Consider the following 11,556-nt stretch of genomic DNA (forward strand, 5'->3'; position numbering starts at 1 on the left):
CTGTTATATCCTATGCTAATATCTTTATGTATTTTATATAAATGTCTTCCTTTTTTTCTAAATTCCATCTCTTCTGCCATACCTTATTTATTTTATCTTTAATAATTACTTTTATTTCTGTTCTACTTAGCGGGACATCATATTCAATTTCTCCTACTTTAACTGCTTCTTTAGCTAACTTATCTACTTTTTCATTACCTAAGATTCCTTTGTGTGCTGGAACCCATGTGAATTGAATACTTATATTTTGTTGCCTTATACCATACATTAAATAACTGACTTCATCTAAAAGATCTTGACGGCTTTCAGATTTTCCACTTTTAAAACTAGTCAGGCAAGACATTGAATCTGAACAGATAACTACATTTCTAGGCTTCACCTCCAGCACCCATTGCAATGCTAAAATAATTGCCAACATCTCTGCTGAAAAAATTGATAAATTATCTGTTGTTCTTCTCTTGATAGAAATATTTTCTTTTGGAATATATACTGCTACTCCTGTTTTACCATTTTCCTCTTTTGATGCATCTGTATATATTTGTGTCATATTTTCATACCTTACTTCTAAATGCTGCTGAATAATTTGATACAAACCTCCACAAGACTCTTCTATTTTTTTAGTTTCTAAATTTACTATTGGCATTTCGAAAAACCATGGAGCAATTTTAGATGTACTTACAGTTTTACAGTATGTTATATTACTTATCCCAGAATACTCTGCATAAATATTTCCTTCCCATCCAAAACTCCTTATATTATGGCCATATTCCCAACATTCTCTGAATATCTGTTTAGTAGGGTGATTTTCCTCATGCCCTTGTAAATTTAACCAGTAATTTATTGACAGTTTCATCCTCCTTAAGTCCAGTGGCATTTCTCCAGTAATCACTTGAAGAGCAGTAACTGGAGATGTTCGAAAAGCACCACTACATATCCTAAGCGCTTTGGCTTGGATTCTATCTAAATCTAACAACAAAGAATTTGCAGCTGATTTATAAACAATACATCCATAGTCCAACACAGATCGAATTAAAACATCATATATTCTTTTCAAGGATGAGCTAGTTGCCCCCCAGTCATTCCCTGACAAACATTTCAATATATTAATACCTTTTTTACATTTATCAATAATCTTCTGCATATGTATCTTAAATGAAAGTTTTTCATCAAACCATACACCAAGGTACCTTATCATATTTACCTGTTTCAATTCATGCCCATATAATCTAAGATCTACTGTTGAATTATCCCTTTTCCTTGAAAAACATAATACTTGTGTCTTCTCAACAGACAAACGAAACCCCCATTCGTGTGACCATCTTTCTACCGTTTTAATTGCTGATTGCATTCTATTTTTTAAATAACTAAGATTTCCTCCTCTCACCCATAATGCCCCATCATCTGCATATAATGCTTTATTAATTCTAAAATCTATATTATCAAAAATATCATTAATCATTATATTAAAAAGCACTGGACTACATACACTACCTTGTGGAGTTCCATTTTGTATATCATAAATGTTTGAATAATTTACCCCAACTCTTACTTCTATTTTTCTATTCTTTAAAAAATCCTTAATCCAATTAAACATTTTTCCTTTGATTCCCATTTTATTCATCTTAATTAATAAACCCTCCTTCCAAAGCATATCATATGCTTTTTCAATATCAAAAAATGTAGCCAAGAGAATTTCTTTATTTACCTGAGCCTTTCTTATTTCATTTTCTAAACAAGCAATTGGATCTACTGTTGTCCGTCCACTTCTAAAACCACTCTGATAAGGGGATAAAAGATCTCTTTTTTCTATTTCATACATTAATCTCCTAGTTATCATTCTCTCCATCAATTTACATAAATTAGAAGTAAGAGCTATAGGCCTATAACTTTTAACCTCTCCTTTATCCTTACCTGGCTTTAATATTGGTACAATGATTGAATGCTTCCAGCTTAAGGGCAATTCACCTTGTTTCCATACTTTATTGTATAACTTTAAAATTATTCCTTTAGCATCATCTGATAAATGTTCAATCATCCTATAACATATGCCATCTTTACCTGGAGATGTATTTTTAACTCCTATCAATGCTCTATTCATTTCAAACAATGTAAATTCTTTATCTAAAATACTTCCATCAATCTCTTTTCTATTTAAAATTTCTCTATTATCTTCAATCATTTCCAATCTCCATGATAATTCTTCATTTGATAAATTTTTTGAACTATGCACCTTCACAAAGGACCTTGCAAACATCTCTGCTTTTTCCTTGTTTGTTATAGCTTCACACTGATCATCTTTAATTATAGGTAAAGAAAAATCCCTTCTAATTCCTCCCATCTTTCTAATCATTCCCCAGATCTCATTTATTTTAACGTCCATTCCAATTGTACTACAAAAACTTCTCCAATAATTCTTTTTTGATAGTTTAACTGTTCTCCTAACTTTAGATTGTGCTTTTTTGTATAATATTAAATTATCAAATGAATGATTTATTTTTAACTTTTTAAATGCTTTATTCCTAACTTTAATAGCTTCTTTACATTCATTGTTCCACCAAGGAACCATTTTCTTTTTCTTCAATCCAGTAGATTTGCAAATGGCCTTTTCTGCAGATTCGTATATTATATTTGTAATCATTGAATTTAATTCTTCAATATTATTGCTTAAATTTGGCATAATCTCCATAAACATGTCACTTGCTATCTTTTTGTACATTTCCCAATTAGCTTCCCTCATTCTCCATTTAGGATACCAATTTTCTTCAACTGCTACTTTAAAATTATTCAATTTAAGCAGAATAGGATAATGATCACTTCCAAGGGAGTTATCATTCATTACTTCCCATTGACTTATTCCTGCTATCTGATCTGAGACTATAGTAAGATCAATTGCAGATTCTACTCCATGCCCTACATCAAATCTAGTACCTCTTCCATCATTTAGACAAGTTAAGTTATAATCATCCATAAATTCCTCAATTATGTTTCCATTTTCATCATTCCTTTTACTTCCCCATAAGGTATTATGAGCATTAAAATCTCCACATAAAATATTTTTAACATTTTCCTTCACATAAATACTATCCAGTATTTCTCTACTTATTTTTTTACATGGATTATAATAATTTATTATATTAAATTTTGATTTACTAATCCATACCTCAATCCCTATTACTTCTATTTCTTCATTTATATTTAAAACTTTATAATTAATTCCCTGCTGAACAAATATGGCAACACCTCCTCCTACATTTGGGTTTCTATCTTTACGTAGTTCAATATATCCACTAAGAATAAAATCAAGTGATGGTTTTAACCAGGTTTCTTGAATACATACTATATTTGGTTTAACATTCTGTCTTTCAATAAAATATTTAAATTCTTGGCCATTAGCAATTAAGCTTCTTGCATTCCACTGTAATATGGATAAGACCATCAATTGTCACCACTCCTGGACTGTTGACTTTCATTAATCCCTGTTAAAACTGCACTGATTGACTCAAAAGACAGGTCTTCCATCTCAAGGTATTTTTCTGCTGCTTTGATTATTATTTTAATTCGCTCTGTTCTACTATCTGTCTGAGCTGAACAATTTATTACTTCCACAATAAATGCAACAAATTTATTTTTATCCACAATCATTGTATTTCCTGAGGTATTCAGGCTCTGGGTTTGCTCTGTTTTTTGAGGTGGAGTGTGAGGCACAGAAATACTTTTAGCATTAACATTTGAGTTACTTACCTTTTTAACTGCATCTGCATAGGTAACTTTTTCTTTGACACGTATATTTTGTACCTGTACTGCTCTTTTATGAGCTTCACATCCTTTAAATGCAGCACTGTGTTCCCCACCACAGTTACAGCACCTTAACTTAGTTCCTTCAGAACATTTCCCATATTCATGCTCCCCTCCACACTTGGAACACCTGGCCTTAGCTCTGCAAGCAGCAGCAATATGTCCGAACCTCTGACATTTGTAACACCTGGTTGGTGGAGGAATGTATTGCCTAACTGTATAGCTGACAAACCCAATCATCATTTTTTCAGGTAATCTATCTTCTTCTAGTACTAACATAACTGATTTACTAGGACTTTTAATTCCTTCTCTTGTAGCAAACAGACGTTTCACTTTAATCACTCGAGCTCCTTTTATATTACCTTTAATCTCTTCCTCCGTCAAATCAGTTGATACTCCATATATTACTCCCATTACTTTTCCTCTTTCCTGCCATATTTGCGGCTTGATTGTTTTTCCCAACAACGTCTTGCTTCTCATTAGTCCCTGCACCTGATCTCTATCTCTGCATAATACCAATAGATTGCCATCTCTTAGCGTTTTGACTGTATTCACTTCACCTACTATTTTATATATTGCCTCACTTATCTTTAACGGATTCAATGCACATGGGTTCTGGAATCTAAGAATCACTTTCATTTCATTTCTTGTATTTTCCTCTCTTTTTTCTTCATCAGATTCAAAGCCTTTCCTTTTCTTATTTCCTCGACTCACTGTTTGCCAGTTTCCTGTTTTACCACTTCTATTACAATAATCACTACTCAAACTACAATTATCCGAGTCATCTAATTCTTCGCATTCTTCCATCTTACTTCCTTATTTAAAGTTATCTACAACTAACTCCAAATTACACCTCCGTCACTTTAACTTCAACAAAACAAATTTTTGCTCCCCCAGCGTCTGCCGCTAACAGCCTCTCTCACTGTAGACCAACCAACGGCTCTCTTCCGAGTGGCAGATTTGTATCCCATTGTAGCTTTAAACAGCGTTCTGGGCTCTTCTGATTATTATAGTGATGCATCAGAAACGCTTTGCTCTTCTGTTTTAAGTTACATTATCGAATGAAAAAATAAAAAAAATATAAATTACCAACATCTACATAAAGTTTCAATATCACATTTCTAAACTAAACATTTTTAGAATTTATATTTCTTCATAAGCTAGTGAAGGTTCTCTTTCATCCATGCAGGTCATATTCATTCTAAAAAAAGGTAAAAAAAAACAAAAAAAAAAACAACTTTGTTTCCAAGTTTGAAGCGTTTTGCTTCCCCTTCAGGGAGCTTTTTCAATTCAAAGTGTCAATTCAAAGAAATTGCGTTAAGTTTTATTCTTTTAGAGTTTTATTCTTTATAGAGTGGACAAGAACCAAGAACAATGTCCTCATAAGCTACATAAGAAAAGAAACACTACCTATAAGCAAATGGATATTATGGCAAAAGTCGGTAGTGATGATTGATGGTGTTGTTGTTTTAGGACAGGGGCAGCATATTCTGCTTAATAACACAATGTATAGTCTTCTGTTTTTGACTTATCTCACTTTTTGAGGATTTTTGAATAATAACAGGCATATGTCTCAAAACGGTAAACACTGAGCTTATACTTAAGTTTTCTTAATAGAATTTACTTCAAGTATTTGTACTTTTTGCTTAGGGGTGAACTATCTCCACTTTCTCTCCTATGATGTTGAGGGTTGTGAATCAATATTTTATTATACTGGTAGTCAACCACCATATCCATGATCTGGCTAATACTATGGAGCAGATTTGTATTTAAAGCCAAAGGTCTAAAAAATAAAGTGAAAAAAACCAACACAAACACATTGCTGTATTGCATGCTGCTTATTTATGTATGTCTGCTTCTGTCTTCTTGAACCCCAGTCACCCTTGGCAAAAGGCCACTCACACAGTTTGGTTCTGCTGGATGTTTCTTCCTATTAAAATTGAGTTTTTCCTCTCCAGTGCTGCTTGATGAATGCATCTCATTGAAATGTCTCTGTAAAGTGGCTCGAGATCACATGTGTTCTGAAGTGGCACTATATAAATAAACTGAACTGAATTTAAATACTTGGGTTAATAATTGAACATACAATGGAATTTACTCACGACTGCAAAACAGTTTTCCCAAATAAAGCAAGAAAAGGCAATTTAATGTTAAACTTGGAATGTATTTCATGACAATCTGAATGTCCATTTCTTGTTTAAAAAAATGTATATTATATCCATAACCCATGTCATAAAAACCCTAACCCATGACAGAATAAAAGAAAGAATTGACGAAAGATATTTTGGAACAGACATAACTGTTTGAACAGGTTATTTGCTATATAATACAGTCTACTGAATCACACAAGGTCATTTTCAAGTTTCACCTCAGATAATGTTGCTTATTTTGGTGAAGGTTCCTGAAGCTTCTGAAGTTGAGATCTTATCTGTTTGAGTCTTGCTACTGACTGAGCTGTATCAAGTTTTTCAGTGGCTTTATATCAGGCTAACACCACTACTTATTCCCCATTCAGCTTCTGTAGTCCCAGCAGCCTGGGGGGCACAGCCTTGCTTTTGCAGACCACACCAAGTACAATTGACTCCACTGAGGTTAAAAACATAAAACAGATCTAAGCAGAAAATACATGAGCGAGAGTGAGACAGTACTTCTGGGGTGCTGAACCTATTCAGCTTGTTTCCATGAGCTTTAATGCATGCTTTGTTTGAAACATGGCGATGGGGGAAACAAAGACAAAACAGCCGGAAACAGTGCAAAAAAGCTAGTGTAGCAGTTATAGTCTTTAACAGCTGCTGGCACTTTGACTGTTTTCTACCACTACCACTGCTAAACAGCTTTCCATGAGAAAGTAATGTGCAGGGTAGGACACAAACACATTCAATGAATGAAAATATCAGGTTCCTCTCAGGTCAGTCTCAATGTCCCTTTGGGATTTTTTTCCTTTGGCTGTAATATTAGTTTAAGGAATGCAAATCATTGTCCCAAAATAAAAGTCCAAGTTTTCATTCTCAGTACTCTTATGTTGGAAAAGCTCCACGTATTGTAATATGATAGGTGTATTTTTTTTTTCCAGTGGGGTGTGCTACTTTGTATGCTGATGGCATTTTGACTGAATCTACAAGTGGGTTCACCAATTAGGTTTCCAAAAATATTATGTTTTCTTTCCTTCTCATATTGGATATTGAAAATTAATCAACTTAACTTTAATTAATAAAGCAGCACTAACATAATAAAAATGCATGACACAATGTCTGTGCAATTGAAGAATTGATGGTGATGATGGTCTAAACACTTATTATACAAAAATGAAAAAGAGCCAAAGACCAGAACTGGGGTGTTGCAGTGGCCCTCTCAAAGCTCTGAACATTAACACATTTGAGTAATCCAACTCTTCAAAATAAACGAGCAGAGCCATAAAATTATGTCAAATGCCTAATAAGCATTAAAGGTGTACGACTCTGTAAGGTGAATCTAACCAAGAATATAATCTGAGACTGAAAATGTATGCTTTATCCCATTCTATTCTAAAACCTAACAACAACAAAAAAAACAGTACCACATTTAGTTCTTCCAGTCATATCCATTAACATGATTGAGCATTTAGATTTGAGCTGCTTTATCTTTCTGCTGGATAACCCGGCTTAGACCATGCTTTGGTTGTCAGACAGATAAATTCATTTTTGACTCCACAATAGTTTGTGAGGTTATAACATTAGTAGTAAAATAATACAATAAATCAGGGGTAAGCAATTAAAAATCAGCATAGTCCGAATAAAGAAAATCATGAACCAGTAGAGGTCTGGAGACATTTTTAAATATAATCTGTTATTTTAAACAGAATTTAACACTGTAATAAAATTAGGTTTTAATGCACCCATTCATTGAATTTTCAAATAACAAAATATAAAACAAAAAAAAACATTTTGTTCATTTTAAAAGTGTTTTTTGAAGTAGAGAACAACAATCTTTAAGTTTGGTATACAATTTCCTGATTCACATATTTTGTAAAACACCTGAACTGACAGTTTGTTTCTTTTTTTCTTTTTTATGGCTTAATGAGAGAAGTGGGCTTTATGCTGCCCTGCAAGGCATTTAAAACTGTGCTGGAATGGCAGCAAACCCATTATCTCCAGCAGGGCTGAGCTAAATTCATTGCAGCAGCAACGTTGTGACACTTCCAGCTGCTCGGCGGGGAATCCTGCTTCACAGCTGTAGATTCAGCCAAACATACTCAAAATGTGCAGGGTCATCTTTGAGTACACCATTTCACTTTTCTTTCAGTAGTTGACCGCAGTTCTTCCAGGAGTCCATACTTTCTCTGCTTTCTTTTTCTCATCGTCTTCTCCTTCTTTCACGTCGCCCTGCTTGCCACAAGTTTGCCTGCTGTGTCTAAAAGCAGATAGCAGCAGCAACCCAGACTGACAAAGCTTATTGGGTAATTTGTATCACGTGTAGCCTGGTCCTGGACACTCTGGAGGGCTTTACCATATTAACAGCAGAAAAGGGGCAAATTAAGTTAGACACTGTCTTTAGACAACACACGGTAATTTATAAATGTTGACCTCTGCAATAAATACAAAAATAATCATTTTAATATACATTTTCTGTTATGGTTTTTAGTTGCACCTTACATAATATTAATCTATCAGGAAACCTTGAGTGGTTAACAAATACAATAGGATACACTCCAATCCTATGGTCTTGCTTTGTGTCAAAAATAATTTTCCATTTCTTTTGACATTTTTTATAAGATAATAGTAATGTCTAGTGAAATCTTTGTGAATTTTCCATGCAAATTTCCCTCTTTTCTGATGTTGTATCAGCTTTAGCCTTTTTTTCAGAACCTTTCTTTCACTGTCTGCCGACCAAGTCACATATTTACCTGTACAGTTCAACATTAACTCAGTACATTTACATTGCACCATGCAAACAGGCTGCTGTGGATTCAGTCGTGTCGGTAAGAATGATTACATTTGCAGTGATGTAACCCAGACACATGCCGATTTCGACCAGTTGGTCTGACCTCTGGATCTGACAGGAAGGATTATAGGCTTCACAGACACAGCACCAAACTGAACCATGTCTGCAGTTCTTTTGTTGAAGCCTCTCATATAGCAAATACCTTCAACATACTGAGGCTTGAGGATTTCTGTTTATGTTAAATGACTTGCGACTGATGAAATTTGTGCGATTGCAAACAGAGGACATATTGAAGATGTAATCAAAACAATAAACACTTTTCACTAGATTAGTACACATTTAGTGTTTATTTTCCAAATAAGATCAATGGCTTTTAGGTATGTTATACCAAGGAGACCTGCTTTGATCAGAAAATAAAGCCAAAATAGAGCTACTCCAGTAATCAGGGCTGCCTTTGGAATATGGTAAGATTGCAGGTTAAGATGAAGAGTTAGCAATTTAAGACGTATGAATTAATAATTGGGTTCCAAAATATTTCAAAATGCATTCATGCTTTCTGCATGTTACAGGACTGCATGTATATAAAAAAATAACTATTAGCATTTGCCTCTGCTAAAGATAATAATAAACCTACCGGTATGTAAATTATACCAATGAATCACTAATTGGGTACATTTTGCTAGTAACAGACAGTACGTCCTTTTGCATCAAACAGTTTTAATTTCAGATGTCAACAAGTTGTTAGAATCCTTTATCTGAGAGTGGTCCATATTGACGTCATATCAATAAACTATTTTTGCTGATTTGCTGGCTTCATATTACTAATGCTTTGCTTATGTTCCAGCACATCCAAACTTGCTTTATTGGAATAATCTGGCAACATTGACTGTTGTAGAGTTAAATTTTAGATGTGGGACATAGTGCGTTATCCTGCTGTAGGTAGATATAAGATGGTTATGTTGTGGCCTTAAAGAATTGGAGACGTTCAAAACAATAGTCAGGTAGTCTGCTGTTTTTTGACAATGCTCAGTTGGTTCGAATGGGCTTAAAGCTACAGTGTGTAATAATTACAGGGATATACAGTCAGAAATGTAATATATTATACATAACTATGTTATTTATCATCATCTACGAGCTCAGCCTCTTAACCTTAATTTTTGCGTTGCCTTAGAATTCGTTATTTATAATTACATAGGAGCGGGTCTCGCAGCCATGGAGGCAGACATCTTTGCGCTACGGCAGCGCAGAGCCAACAAACTAGCGATTGCGAGATCGCCAAAACGTCACAACGATGTAGAAAAAATAACGGGTATATTTATTATCTTAAGTCTACATGAAATCTATACCCTACACAGACTAATGAAATACTATCTGTAAAATTATCTATGTAAACAAACCTCATCACTTGAAAAGGTAGGTGATGCGGACGTCGTAGAAGACATTTTGTCCCGTAACGCTCGCCGTACTGTTGGGGTGGAGAAGCGGTGGGGGGGAGATGTTCATGTTGCTGCAGTCTGACAGCTAGATGTCGCTAAAAGTTACGCACTGTAGCTTTAAAGAAAATATCTCCATTATATTATTGTTAGCTGTTTAAATTGCTATTGCAAGGATGTAATATTTTATGTTATTTAAATTCCGGCATCACTATCTCAATCTCATTGGCCAGGCCAATTCTTTTTAAAATTTTCGATTGTCCAGTTTTAATAAGTCTTTGTAAACTAGCCTGAGCATCCTGTTATGTGGTTCTATCTCGGTTGCCCTGCCTCTGTTACACCAACTGCTTTAGATTCAGCTTGTTGATATGGTATTCTGATTATCAAAATTTAAAGGTTATTTATTCATTTTAGTTATTTTTTAAACTATCACTTTCCCATTACCTCAAACTCATCTGTCCATCATCTCCTCACATTTACAAGGTATTTCTGTTGACCCAGCTAATACCTGTTGGATATTTTTGCTTCTTTGGACCACTGTCTTTGAGCCAGTGATAGTACTCAGATCTGCCCCTTTAACACCAACAACTAAACCATCAACACCTTTGTTTATATATGTTCAAGAACGGCCTGTTTTCCAGTGTAGTCCTGTTTCTCTGACTGTGACTGGCTGGATGTGCTCTCTTTATCCTCTGACATGGGAGTTGGCACGGAGTTCGTCTGCCTGGCTTTGTGTTTTCTGGACAGGGCCCCCCTTTATAGCTGATTTTTGTATCTCTGCTTCTGTCTCCTTGAAACTCAGTCGGCCTCGGCAGATGGCTGCTCACAGTGAGCCTGGTTCTGCTGGAGGTTTCTTCCTGGTAAAAAGGGAGTTTTTCCTCTCCACTGTCACTACAAGCATGCTTAGTGTGAGGGATTGCATTGAGTCAATGAGTCCATGCAATGAACTGGTTTCCCTTATATAGAAAACTTTAAATCAATTTGACTGTATGATCTGCTGACCTGTAAAGTGCCTTGAGATGGTGTGTTGTTAATTGGCACAATATAAATAAACTGAAATGAATATACTTCATGTAAAGTTCCTTCAATACCATTTCTTCCTAAATATTGATGAAGAAATTAATATTTAGCAAGTCATTCTTACCATGTCTATGTAGCAAAAATGCACTCAGTTTTCATACGTTATGACTTGGCTGCTTTGCCAATTGTGTTGACAAATAGTATAAAAATTGTAACGAAAAAGCATGTAAGTTGCAGCATGTACAACTACATGCATAATAAATGAAAGATTTTTTCTTTTTAGAAATAAATTCTGAACTTAAAATTAATAAAGGATGGTCTTGTCAGACTGGACTACATTAGACATCTTTTCTGTCTAAAAAAATAATTTGTGTTTTCCTGGCATGTC

Source organism: Cyprinodon tularosa, unplaced genomic scaffold, assembly GCF_016077235.1.
Source record: "Cyprinodon tularosa strain WSP-4 unplaced genomic scaffold, ASM1607723v1 ctg55, whole genome shotgun sequence".
In the NCBI taxonomy this organism is placed as follows: Eukaryota; Metazoa; Chordata; class Actinopteri; order Cyprinodontiformes; family Cyprinodontidae; genus Cyprinodon; species Cyprinodon tularosa.